Raw genomic sequence first — 14,401 nt, forward strand, 5'->3', positions numbered from 1 at the left:
GGTTCAAAATGGCTGTTGAAGCTCCAGCCATCACAGTCAAGTTGTAGCCACAAAGAAGGAGGCAAGAAGGCAGAGAGCTAAATAGGCTTCTCCCACTTGGGTCACCTCCCTTTAAGCAGTCTTCCTATGAGGCCCACACATCAGTTCTGCTTATATTTCATTGGCCAGAGCATTTTAGATCACTGGTTGCAAGTGATGCTGGACAATGTACAATAGTTGTTTATGATAGGCAGCCACATGCTCAGTTTAAAAAGTGGGCTTCCTGGGCTTCCCTGGTGGCGCAGTGGTTGAGAGTCCGCCTGCCGATGCAGGGGACACAGGTTCATGCCCCGGTCCGGGAAGATCCCACATGCTGCGGAGCGGCTGGGCCTGTGAGCCATGGCCGCTGAGCCTGCGTGTCCAGAGCCTGTGCTCCGCAATGGGAGAGGCCACAGCAGTAAGAGGACCGTGTACCGCAAAAAAGAAAAAAAAAAAGTGGGGTTCCTGCCACATGAAGTCCAGACTATTAGAAAGTGTTTGTATTAAGATGAAGAAGTATTCTTCTGTTCAAGCCTCATTTTCGTCACTTACCTGCCGTGTGAGCTAGGACAATTCACTTAACCTCTCTGAGCTGCAGTTTGCACCAACAGCACTTATTTCACAGTGGTGCTAGAGTCTTAACTGAAGAATGTAACTTGAATGTAATTGCTTTGCGGAATCAAAAGCTGAGTATGCCTGAAAAGAACCATTATACTTCATAAAACATTTTCCCTTCCTCCTTTTTATTCCTCAAGATCTGGCAAAGCTGGAATACTTCCTTGGGGCAACTGTTTCCAAATTTCTCTTCCGAAGACCTTGACAATGACCTTCCTGCTTAAGGGGCTGATCTCAGAGATGGAATACAGGAATTTTCAACACAGGTTCTGAATCATGACGGGGCACAGGGGTCATGCAAAGACACCTTACAGGAACAAGGAACAAGGCACGCTAATGAGGGCTTTCAGAGGCTGTAATCAACACCCCAAATTGCTGTCAGAAGGAAACCTCTTTAAAGTAAGAGGGGGCTGGCTGGTCTGCTTTGCAGGCTAGGAAAATGTTCATGGTGCTTGGTTGCTAGATGGAAGTTCAGGGAGATGGTTGCCCCTGGAGCTGTAAGAAATCAAAATAAGCCTGGGTAGCTGGGGAAGTGGTACTTTTGACTATAGCAAGAGCAGTGACAGCTAACTGTGAGCCTACAGTGTACCAGGCACCGTGCTCTGCCCTTAACACGTAATGTTTTACTGCCTCCTGGATATAGCCCTCTAAGTATTTCATCTTATGATCCCTTTTTTACAGATGTAAAGTTTGATACAAGAGGCAAAGTACCTTGCTCAAGCTTGTGCCACTAGCAGGAACAGGTAGGACAAAGTTACAACAGATGGAGCAGAAGTGGGAAAGGCACTCCATGCACCAGGGACCTGATGAGCAAAGGCTGGGGGGCTGGAAGGGCATGGCATGGTGGGGCTGTGAGGAAACAAGACTGGATGGAGCAGGTGGTTCACAGATGGACAGAGGATAGGACAAAGTAGGTCCAAACCACATCATGGAGAGCCTTGAATTCTGGGTAAGATACTTAGACTTTACTCCCAAGGTAGCAAGGAGCCATTGAAGGTTATTGAGCAGAATAGTGACACAATGGAGGAAGGTTTAGGGAAAGCTTTGTCTGATCAAAATAGAGCCTCCAAGTTATTACTGGTCCCTGAACTCAGGCCATATGGTTGCCCTGCTACACGGTGGGCAATGGTATTTCCAAGGTAAACAGTCACGAGTTAAGTGGAAATTTCATTAAATCCTTGGCGTGGGAAACTCTGCAGGTTACAATGTCAGGCTGAAGGACCATCAGGAGGAAGCCATGGTCCCAGGAGCAGTTTTGCAGGTTAAGTTCTGAGAGCAGCTTTCCCCAACCGGCCTGCATTGGCCCCAAGAAGTACCCCTCAGTGATCCCTGAACTTCCATACCTCTCATCCCTGCGGAATGAGGGGAGCAGAGAGATAACCCCAACTGCCACCCTGGAAAAGTGGGGCTATGGAAACCCAGAGGCCAGTATTTCTAACAGATAATTGCTCTAGCGTTTAAACAATAGTTACTGAAGTAGCTCATTAAAGTGACAAAGGCAGTAATTACCCAGATTTTTATCTGAGGAATCTAAGAGAAATAGCAGGGGTTACATTTCTGCGTAACCTAAGAGCCTGAGAATCACAGCAAAGCAGAATCACGAGGACCCAGACCAGTTTGGCAGAAATCTTTGCTCCCCTCTTAGGGGTTCACTGTACTCGGGAATGATCACAGATGTGGCCCAAGTTCCTGTGCATTTCATGCTCACCAGGAATTATGCTCAGTGTACACTTGTTGTGTCTTTGAGGTTGCACAACAGCCCTAGGGTGAAGGCACAATTAAAAGCCCCATTTTACAGATGAGGAAACTGAGGCTCAGAAAGGGGATGTCACTTGTCCAAAGTCGTTAGGCTTGTAGGTAGTGGTGCTGGGACTTAAGTACAGGTGGTTTGCCCCATTCTGCTCACAACTCAAGGTCTTCAGGTATCGAGATCTCTGCCTCAAAGCCCAGCCAAGGGGACCCTTAACAAACCCTCAGAGATCGGTGATCTCAGCCTGCAGGGATCCAGGGCTAGTCTCCTGACCCCCTGGGAATGCCCAGAGGTCTTTGTGCTAGCCCAGTCGCCCCTGACAAATGACTTTCTCAAGCCAGGTGGAGGCCATAGGAGGGAGGCCAGTTTGACCTGTATAGACAGAGGGTATGGACACTACGACCCATGGCCCAAGTCTAGCCCACCACCTGTTTTTGTATGGCCCATGAGCTAAGAATGGTTTTCACCTTTTTAAATGGTTGGAAACAATGCAAAGAAGACTATTCTCTCACATCTGAAAATTACATGAAATTCATATTTTAGCATCCACAAATTCAGTTTCACTAGAGCACAATGATACTCATTCGTTTATGTATTATGTGAGGTTGCTGAAACTTTACAAAGGCAGAGGTGAGGAGTTGTGACAGCGACCACACAGCTTGCAAAGCCGAAAATACTTACTGTCTGACACTTTAAGGAAAAGTTTGCCAACCTCTGACCTAGATCATAAAGGTTTCACCTGTGGGCATCATCTTGACTAGTTCAAGAATGTGCGATGGTAGAAAAACCCTAGTTTCTTGGGAGAGGAGTGCAGGGAGAAATACACACACCACTGCGGGTTTACACACAAAGGATCACACCTTTTAGGGTCATGGAGGAGAACCCAGACAACCAGGTATAAATCCACAGAGAAATGGAAACATCCAAGGGAACAGGCAGAAACAGAGACACAGGGAAATATCCAGGTGTACACACTCAGAATCTTCAAACCACCCAGGTGCACACAGACACTAAAGCACATAGGGAAACACACACACAGGAAAGCCATACCTCCACACGTACAGACACACACAGACTCCCAGGGACCCAAAGAGAACATGCCAGCTACCAGGTGTACAAATATATATCATGCTACATAAACAAGAAGATGTATCCAGCGCCATGCAGGCAGATACACACACAAAGGGAACACCTTACTGTCCGGGTATCATACACTCTCAGGTAAAGAAAGAAATGTCTTAGTGTACACAGTTACACAAACATTCAGAGAGAGAGAGAAGGAAGGGCAGAGAGAAGGGTAATGAAAGACAGAGAGAGACAGGGAGAGATATTGAGAAAGAGGGAGGGGGAGGGAGAAGGAAGAGGGGGTGGGGAGAAGAGAAGAGAGGAAAGGGGAGCAGGAGACCCCAGGTTCCGTCCCTCCCACCACGTGCTCAGCCCCTCCGGGAAGGTCACTAATCTAGGAGGATAGAGATTTCTTCCCTCATTAGCAGTTGACACAGGAGGAGGAAAGCTCTGTGCCCATGGCCAGAACAGCCCCTTCCCTTTACTTGTCGGTGCCGGGGACCCCGCTGGCAGTCTGGTGATGCCTCGGACCCCACTCCCAGAATAACATTTCTAAATTATGAAAGGAGACGAGGATTCCATTGAAAGAGAGGACTCAATCCCTAGAACCCGGGCACAAGGACAATCACGCCCGAAGATGCTAACCTGTCCCTTCCTTCTAAGGGCAACTTGTACCTCGTGACTCCATCCTTCTTCTTGCCACTCTTAAGAATTCCTTTCTGGGGCTTCCCTGGTGGCACAGTGGATAAGAATCCGCCTGTCAATGCAGGGGACACGGGTTTGAGCCCTGGTCCGGGAAGATCCCACATGCTGCAGAGAAACTAAGCCCGTGCACCACAACTACTGAGCCTGTGCTCTAGAGCCCATGAGCCACAACTACTGAGCCTGCACTCTAGAGCCCGTGAGCCACAACTACTGAGCCCATGTGCTGCATCTACTGAAGCCCACACGCTCTAGAGCCCGTGCTCTGCAACAAGAGAAGCCACCTCAACGAGAAGCCCATGCACTGCAATGAAGAGTAGCCCCTGCTCGCCGCAGCTAGAAAAAGCCCGCATGCAGCAACGAAGACCCAACACAGCCAAAAATAATAAATAAATAAATATATATATATATTTTTTTAAATAATTCCTTTCTGGAGGCATTTATGGAGCACCTACTGGGGTCCAGGTGCTGAGGAGACAGAGGTGAATGGAACGGGGTCCCTGCTCACAAGGAGCTCGCACTTGAGCGGGGATGAAGGATGGGTACCCAACGGTGATGCGAATCACAATCTTTTTGCAATCGTCACGTCAACGATCAATGATCACAGATCCATCGCAAATATAATAGTAACGAAAAAGTTTAAAATATTGCAAGAATTACCCAAATGTGACACAGAGACAGGAAGTGAGCAAATGCTGCTAGAAACATGGCGCTGATAGATTTTGCTTGACTCAGGGTTGCCATCAACCTTCAATTTATAAAACACAAAATATCTGCGAAGCACAGTAAGTGCAACGAAAGGAGGGATGCCTGTATTTGGTTTGAGACTTCTAGAGTCAGAAGGGAGGTTTTGTTTGTCTTTGTTGGTTTGTTTCTCTTTTACAGAAATTCTCTCCCTGGGGAGAAGGAGAGAAAGCCAACAGGATGGTATTCCTAAGAGTCAGCACTCAGCCGCCCCCGTCCACAAGCAACAGAGGAGACCCCTCTGCCTGCCCGTTTCCCCTGTCCCTGGGGATCTCTGGGAATCTGGCTGAATGACAGTGCCAGCTGAGATGTCCTGGGGGTTCGAGGTAGCAGTTGCTTCCTGCCCAGTGGGAGCCCAAAACACAGAGGAATGTTGGAAGGAAACCTCCCAGGCGGGTGGGCGGCCCCTCAAGGAGCCAGGGAGGGCTGAGAAGGGAAGCTATTCCTCCGTCTGTAGCAATATAAGTACCCCTGGCCTCAGACATCTCGGCCTCTCATCTCTGCTTCATCAATGCCCAGGATCTCTGACTTGGCTTCATTTCCTTGGTGAGCTGGGCTGCACACTGGGGATGCAGAACAGGGGCGGGGGGGTTGGGGGTCAAGGTGGTTCAAAGCTTCCCATCAGAATGCATCTGGCCTCAGATCCTTCCGAGGCAGGACAGGTGGCACGTGGGCTGACCAGGCGTCCCAGGGCTTGTTTGTCTACCTGCTCAGACCATGCCCCCAGAGCCAGGAGGCCTGTCAGATCTGGAAGTGACAGAAGAGTGAGCTAGAAGTAGAGATGGGTCCGGGTCCTCCCTGAACCGCCAGGCAGCACGGAGGGGAAGGAAGCCGGCGTGCAAGGCCCAGGCACTGGGCACCTGTTCTGTTGCCACAGAGATGGGTCCTTGCTACCTCCCATCGTACAAAAGCAAACTGAGGCCTGGAGAGGTTCGAGCACCTGACTGAGGGCACACCGGGAATAAGAAACAGAGTTGGGCTCCCGTTTGATCTAGTGAGGACTGAACAAACAAGTAGGTGGATAGATGAATGCATGACTTCAGACCTAGAAACCGCGCAAGGCTAGCTCTCAAAACTGCATGATCAGTGCACCCATGTTCACAGCAGCATTATTCACAATAGCTAAAATATGGAAGCAAGTGAACGGATAAGCCAGCTGTGGGTTATCCATACAATGGAATACAATTCAGCCTTAAAAAGGAAGGGAATTCTGACACAGGCTACAACATGCATAAACCTTAAGGACATTATACTAAGTGAAAGAAGCCAGTCACCAAAAGACAAATACTATATGAGGTACTTAAAGAAGTCAAAATTATAAAGACAAAAAGTAAAATGATGGTTGCCAGGGGCTTGGGGGAGGGGAGGATGGCGAGTTATTATTTAACAGGTAAGAGTTTCAGATTTACAAGATGGAAGGCACAATGAGTCTGGAGGGTGGTGACAGGTGCACAACAATGTGAATTTATTTAATACCGTTGAACGATGCACTTAAAAGCGGTTAAGATAGTAAATTTTATGTTTTGTGTATTTTTTTTTTTTTTTTTTTGCGATACACGGGCCTCTCACTGTTGTGGCCTCTCCCGTTGCGGAGCAACAGGCTCCAGACGCGCAGGCTCAGCGGCCATGGCTCACGGGCGCAGCCCCTCCGCGGCATGTGGGATCTTCCCGGACTGGGGCACGAACCCGTGTCCCCTGAATCGGCAGGCGGACTCTCAACCACTGCGCCACCAGGGAAGCCCTGTTTTGTGTATTTTAACACAACCAAAAAATGAGAGAAAATAAATGAATGATCAACAGCAGTAGCCTTGTATTGGTTAGCTGTTGCTGTGCACCAGATTGTCACAAGGTCTGTGGACCAGGAATCCAGTCCCGGTTTCGCTGAGTCATCTGTTTCAGGCTGCAATCAAAATGCCAGGCAGAGCTGAGGTCTCATCTGAAACTCACCTGGGGAAAGACAGACTCCTGGCTGATGCGGTCGCTGGAAGAATTCAGTTTCTTGCGTCCTGTTGGAGCAAGAGCTTCGGTTTTCTGCTGGGTGTCAATCAAACGCAGCTTTCCCATCATGGCTTCTGGCTTCCTCAAAGCAAACAAGGGAGAGCGTCTAGTCACTGAATGAAGTTACAGTCCAGTCGCCGGCAATGTCATCATGGAAGTGACATCCTATCCTGCTGCTTTATTCTACTTGTTTCGAAGGAAGTCACAGGTTCTGCTTATCCTCATGAAGAGAGGTTTATACGAGGGTGTGAACAATGAGAGATGGGGACCATGGGGGCCACCTTGGAGTCTGTCCTCCATAATTATCATAACCAGATTTTCATCTTTGTTTCAGACACTGGGACATTATAAAATCTCACTCCCTTACTCTAAGAGATGAGCTTAGAGAGGTGGGCAGAGGGCACCTGGATCTCGCAGGCCTTGGCAAGATAAAGATAAAAATAAAGATTTGGGCTTCCCTGGTGGCGCAGTGGTTGAGAGTCCGCCTGCCGATGCAGGGGACGCGGGTTCGTGCCCCGGTCCGGGAAGATCCCGCATGCCGCGGAGCGGCTGGGCCCGTGAGCCATGGCCGCTGAGCCTGCGCGTCCGGAGCCTGTGCTCCGCAACAGGAGAGGCCACAACAGTGAGAGGCCCGCGTACCGCAAATATAACTAAATAAATAAATAATAAAGACTTTTATGCCAATCTTAAAAGCAGTGGGCGTCATAGATGAATTTTAAGCAGCCAGTTGACGTAGTCAGATCTGTGAGTGGCGTTTTAAATTATTATTTGTAACTGCAATAAAATACATGTAACAAAATCTACCATCTTAATCACTTTTAAGTATACAGTTCAGCGGCATTAGGTATATTCGCATTGTTGTGCAACCATCACCACTGTCCATCTCTAGAACTTTTCACCTTGCAAAACGGAAACTCCATATTCCATTAAAACAACACCTCCTCGTTGCCTCCCCTCCCCAGCCCCTGGCAACCACCATTCTTCCTTCTGTCTCTGTGAATTTGACTCCTCTAGCTTCCCCGTGTAAGTAGAATCATACAGTATTTATCTTTTTGTGACAGGCTTCTTTCATGGAGTATAATGTCCTCCAGGTTCATCCATGTTGTAGCATGTGTCGGAATTCCCTTCCTTTGAAGGCTGAATACTATTCCACTGTGTGGATAGACCACATTTTGTTTGTCCGTTCATCTGTCCATGGATACTTGGGTTGTTTCCACCTTTTGGCTACTCTGAACACGGGGGTGTAAATATCAGCTCGACATCCTGCTTTGAATTCTTTGGGGTTGATACCCGGAAGTGGAATTGCTGGATCATATGGTTATTCTATTTTTAATTTTCTGAGGCACTCCCCAGATTTGTGTTTTTGCAAAGGACACTCTGGTGGCTCTGTGCAGAATGGACCAATAGGAGGCAATAAGAGACCCACCAAGAAGCTACTATGGGGCTTCCCTGGTGGTGCAGCGGTTGAGAGTCCGCCTGCCGATGCAGGGGACGCGGGTTCGTGCCCCGGTCCGGGAAGATCCCACATGCCGCGGATCAGCTGGGCCCGTGAGCCATGGCCGCTGAGCCTGCGCGTCCGAAGCCTGTGCTCCGCAACGGGAGAGGCCACAGCGGTGAGAGGCCCGCGTACCGCAAACAAACAAACAAAAAAAGAAGCTACGATGGTTGTCCATTAGGGGAGAAAAAGATGGGGGTTCCGTCTAGATGGGGGCTGCTGACAGAGAAGGTGAACATGCCTGGAATGCAAATCACGGCTTTCCTAGGAGGTGTGGGACTCCTACTCACAGAAAAGCTTTTTAGAGAAGGGCAAGGAGATTGCTGAGATGAACCAGAAGTTTTCTACCTTCAGAGAGTGGCCTTTCACAGTGGTGAATCACACGGGCTTTGAGGCCAAACAACCTGGGCTGAAATCCTAACTCTTGCCTCTTCTCCCTGAGCCTCAGTTTCCTCATTTGTGGAAAGGATATAATAATACCCATTTCTTGGAGATTGTGAGAATTAAATTTGATCATTCGAGGGGGTAGTGCCTGATTAAAGTAAATGCTCGGTAAGATCTAGATGAATATGAAACCCCTACCAAATCTAGAATGATGTCGGATACCCAGCCTGTCTTCGCACAGCCCTCAGCCAGGAAGGTTGGGGTGGCAGTGCCGCGTGTCCCAAGCTCCCTGTGGCGTCAGCACTGTTACTCGGGTGGTCCAGGGAGTCAGGACTACAGGGTGCCCTTTTTGTATGTTTTCAGACACCTTCTGCATCGCCCCCATCCATCACCAGACCTCTTGCCTTGGTCCCCTCCAGTGACTGACAGGCCCCTGAATTATAAAAAAAGGGTGAGAGATAATTATATCTCCCCTTGAGCCTCACACTCACCCACCCGAGGAGTGGGAAGGTCTTTCCGTGCAGGGGAAATCTATAAAGTCCTAGAAAGAGCGATTTATCTGCCGTTCTCAGCATCCTCCGTTAGCTCTGTTCCCCCTCAGAGGACAGCTGCCTCACGCTGTCTGTCCAGGTGGAGGGGGGCGGGAAGGGAAGGGGGAGGGGGGAGAGAGTGGGGGAGGGGAGGTGCCACCTGCCGGTCTCCATCAACTCTGCACCCTCCTCTCGCTGCCTCCTCAGAGCAAGCACTTTCCTCCTTTCATTTGTGTGTCAAAGAAGAGCCAACCCTTCAGATGTCCGTCATCTGCCTCTCCGTCTCCTCCTTCAATACCCTGAATCATCCTCTTCTAGTCAACTCAAAGCAAGCACACACTACTCGGACCTGGTTCTGAGCACTCAGGTTCACCGATGCCTTCAGTGTCATGGTTCTGTGTATGAGCTATGAAATATGACCGTCCGGGGTTCAAATCCTGGCTCTACCACTTACTAGCTGTGTTCATTTTGGACAAAATACCTTATGACAAGGTGCCTATTTCCTCTTGTTATGAGTTGAATGATGTCCCCCCCACCCCAGATTTCATAGGTTGAAGTCCTGACCCCTCAGTACCTCAGCCTGTGACCTTATTTGGAAATAGGGGCATTGCTGATATAATCAGTTAAGATGAGGTCATGCTGGAGTAGTAGCTGGCCCTCTAACCCAACATGACCGGCATCCTTATCAGAAGAAGTCTGGACACAGGCATGCACGTAGGGACGACACGATGTGAAGATCAGAGTTGTACTGCCACAAGCTAAGAAGCTACTAGATGCTAAGAGAGAGGCCAGAAACACATCCTTCCCTACTGCTTTCAGAAGGAGCACAGCCCTGCAGATGCCTTGATCTTCAGCTTCTAACCCCCTAAACTGTGAGAGAATACATTTCTGTTGTTCAAGCAAACCAGTTGGTAACATCATTATACCCATTTTACAGATGGAGAAACTGAGGCAAGGAGGAAGCTGAGCAGATGTTACCTGTCCCAAATCATACAGCTAGAAAGTGGCAGAGCTGGGATTTTTTTTTTTAATAAATTTATTTATTTATTTTTGGCTGTGTTGGGTCTTCGTTGCAGTGTGTGGGCTTCTCGTTGTGGTGGCTTCTCTTGTTGCGGAGCATGGGCTCTAGGCGCGTGGCCTTCAGTAGTTGTGGCACGCAGGCTCAGTAGTTGTGGCTCGTGGGCTCTAGAGCGCAGGCTCAGTAGTTGTGGCACCTGGGCTTAGTTGCTCCACGGCATGTGGGATCTTCCTGGCCCGGGGCTCAAACCCATGTCCCCTGCATTGGCAGGCGGATTCTTAACCACTGTACCTCCAGGGAAGCCCCAGAGCTGGGATTTTGAGCCCACCCAGTAAGGCTCCCACCTACCATGATAAGAGGTCTGGCTCACTGGGGTATCCACAGGTCAGGGGGAAAAAAATCTTTCAACTCAACCACGCAAAGACACTCTCTGAATCCGGTCCCTCCTACGCACATCTAGTGGTTTCCACTGAAAGCATTTCCCTGAGGCCTTCAGAGCAGCTCCTTGGCTCTCCAAAAGTCCCCAGCTGGGGCCTTCCTTCCTGTTTTAAGAAGTGAAAGCACAGGGACACCAGGCCGGGCCCAATATAGTTCCAGATCTAAATTTAACAACAATAACAGGGCTCCAGCCTGACCCTGCAGAGAAGAAAGGGGAGAAGGGAAGGAGAAAAAAAATAGTAACAACTAATTCTTCACAAATTAGGACAATAATAAAAGTTCCTTTCAAGTGTCAGGGCATATTCTTAGCCATAACGTAACACCTAAGTCAAGTCCAGGTTGCAAAAACGGCATAATAGCAGGAAGCCAGGCTACAGGCCTAACTTCCTCCGGGGAGACAGGGGACCTAGGGGGTGTCGTAGGCTGGGCGGGCAGGGATGGAGCCAGGCAGGGCCTGACTCACTGGGAGGCGCACACCTCTGTCTGGCCTCCCACCAAGTTCCATCTGGGTCGCCCGCTCAGCCCCTCCTGCTTGGGCCTTTGGAGCCAGAGCTCTCAGCGGTCATCAGCGTGTCTCTCGCCCACCTTCCCAGCCGGTCTTCTTGGCATAGCCCAAGTGCAAGTCGAAAATGCAAGTTGGAGAGGGTAACGTGAGAATGCATCTCTAGACCAACAACTGCGGGAGCACGGTGAACTGAGGGCCCCAGCTGCTGGGCTCTGAAAGCCACCCTGCATTTGCTGGGAGGCCACAGTTCCCACGGGCCGTGGCTCCTGGGGGCCGCGTTTAAGCCAATGTCTAAAATTGACAAGGATGCTAAGGCAGGTCTGTTCCAGGGAGACATGGAGTTCCTCTGACAGCTCTAGGCCTCCCTACGGCTTTCCTGAATCTTCCTCAGTCTGCGTGGCAGCCAGGGGTGCTGTCACCCGGCCTCTTCTCCCTGTCTCCTCACTCAGAATCAGACCTGCACTGAAGTTCAACAGCTCTCCCTGCCTGTTCTGGCTATCTCTACCTGCTCTCAAACAGACACTTCCGCTAGTTAAATCCCTGCACGTTTAATCCCATCTTGGTATGTGCTTCTTGCAAAGGTCCAGACGAATACATACAATCATATCCCTTCCCAGCATAACGTGCTTCCAGGAGCTTATTGTCTCACTGGAAGGAAATCCAAATTCCTTACTCTGGCCTCCATGGCCCCTGCCACCTCTCTGACCTTGACTTCTAATCTCACCCCCTGTCTCAATAGTCTTCTTGGTGTTCCTCAAACATCCAAAGTTGTTTTTGCTTCAGGGCCTTTGCACCTGCTATTCCTGCTGCCTGGACCTCTATTCCTCAGGCCCGGAGGCTTCCCACTCATCCTCCAGGTCTCAGCTCAAGTGTCACCTCCTCAGAGAGGCCTTCCTTGACCCACTTGATTGAAACAGGCTTCCTGTCTCTGCTCCCTAATCAATATCTACTTCTTAGACTGAGAAAACACATCACTCTGTTCTTAGATGATTTGTCTGACAGCCCTTCTTGAAAGTAAGCATCTAGAAATATCCTAAGAGCCAGAATTTACTGAGGACTGACCAGTGGCCAGACATTCTTCTAAGAGCTTCCCATGTTTAACTCATTCAATCCTTCCCAAGCCCCTGTGAGATGTAGGTACTGCTCATATTACAGACGAGGAAACTGAGGCACAAGGCATTTAAATGAATTCCCTGGGATCATACAACTAGTAGACAGGAGAGCAGGATTTGGATCAAAGCCGTCTGGCTCCAGAATCCACACCCTCTTCCAGGACACAGTTTTGCTTCCCGTGAAGAGAGAATACTTTTGAGTGCTAACAAGGACCACCATGCCTCATCCTGTAACAAAACTGAATGGATTCGTTGCATGCCTCCTACAGAACAGGTGTTGACACGAGTCACCTTATTGCCTTTTCATGAGGACCTTGGAAGGTGGGACTTGCTTACTCTCCATTTGTCCTCTCCCCCTATCCTTCACCCTTCTCTGTCCTGCTCTGTGCCCCAGAAACTGACCTCTATCCCTATGGACTACATTTCCCAGTATCCCATGTGCTCTGGTTTCCGGTTGGGATCATCCAATGGGAGGCAGTGCCCAAAGGTCAAGGGGTAAAAGGAAAGAGGCTGGGGTATCTCTTCCCTGTTTTCTCTCTAATTCGGGATCACATCACTGGCAGGGGTTATGCCCCTCCCCACTGCAGCTCCTACCAGGTGGCTCATCCACCGCCACCCCAGCCCTCTCTGGGCTCCTGAAACCTCATTTCCTTACGCCTTGCTCCTTCAACCTACAGAGGGTGACAGCTCCCCACTGTTGCCAGACTCTGGGGGTCTTAGTATCCCTCGTTTGTTCACTTCTGCCCACCCCTCTCTAAGTCACCCCTTGATGAAACTCTCACAGTTTGAACGATCCAGGGTAGATTCTATTTCTTGCAGAGACTCTGACTGGTATGCAAGCATTAGGACTCCCCATTCTACAGGTGAGGAAGGAGGCTCAGCAATTAGAGGCCACCAGCCCAAGGCTGCAGGGATGGCTAAAAGCAGAACCCAAGTGTGCCTGCTCTCCATGTCCCTGCTCCGTTCTTTCTTACAAAGGCCCACTTGAACCTAGTGGTTAAGCGCATGGGCTCTGGAGTCACTTAGACCTCGGTTCAAGGCCCAGCTCAGTGACCTTGGGCAAGTTATTTACTCCCCAGATTCTCCTTTGTCCTCCTCTAAAAATGTGCATAATAATAATTGCTTTACCTTACAGGGTTGTTTTTAGAATTAAATGCTACCCTATATGCAATACTTAGAGTGCCTGGAACACAGTAAGTGAACAGTAAATATAGCGAGCATCCTCACCACCACCATCATTGCTGTTACTATTGTTGTTGTCACCGAAATTCCCTGTTCACCAATATCATTTCCAGACCCGCCGCTCCCCAGAAGATAACACGAGAACAATTCACACAAGGCTTGATGAGCTAATCACCCCAAAGCTATTCAGAGAGTTTATTCCCACCAACACAGGATGACAGCGGACCCCAGAGTGACTTAACTGGGTCAAAGTTACACCTGACCCCTCCTTTCCTGCTCTCCCCTCCCCAGCTCTGGCACAGGAATTATCACAGCGTTCATAGCCTCTGAAGGCCATCCCTGCTGCGAGGCTTTGATAGGGAAAGTGTGAAGAACAAAGGCCATTGTTCACAGAGGCGGCTGGTGCCTCTCAGGCCCCAGGCCAGCTTCCCAGGGGTGAGGTCTGGCTCCGAAGACACAAAGACGAAAGTCATTAGGGCTAGGGACAAACAATGATGGAATCACTTCTATTTACCTGAGCCGGAGGGGGCTGCCAAGTGGGGAACAAAGAAGTTAGGACGTTCTCCCTCTGCTCTCCCCTTACTGCGTTTCTCTCAAAATAATGCGAGAGTGAGTGGTCTAGCAGTCTCAGACCGGCTTCAGATTCTATTTCTGAAGAGATGGCCTAGGACAGTGCTTAAAAGAACAGGCTGTGACATCCAACTGCCTGGATGCAAACCTGGACTCCATCATAATTAGCTATGTAACTTGGGTAAAGTGACTTCATTCTGTAAGCCTCAGTTTCCTCACCTGTAAAATGGGGATAAGAATCGCTCCACCCTCTCCTAAAATGTATGTAATTGTGA

This window comes from Aethalodelphis obliquidens, unplaced genomic scaffold (genome assembly GCF_003676395.1).
Source record: "Aethalodelphis obliquidens isolate GAN/ISIS:26980383/991018 unplaced genomic scaffold, ASM367639v1 scaffold28, whole genome shotgun sequence".
Taxonomy (NCBI): Eukaryota; Metazoa; Chordata; class Mammalia; order Artiodactyla; family Delphinidae; genus Aethalodelphis; species Aethalodelphis obliquidens.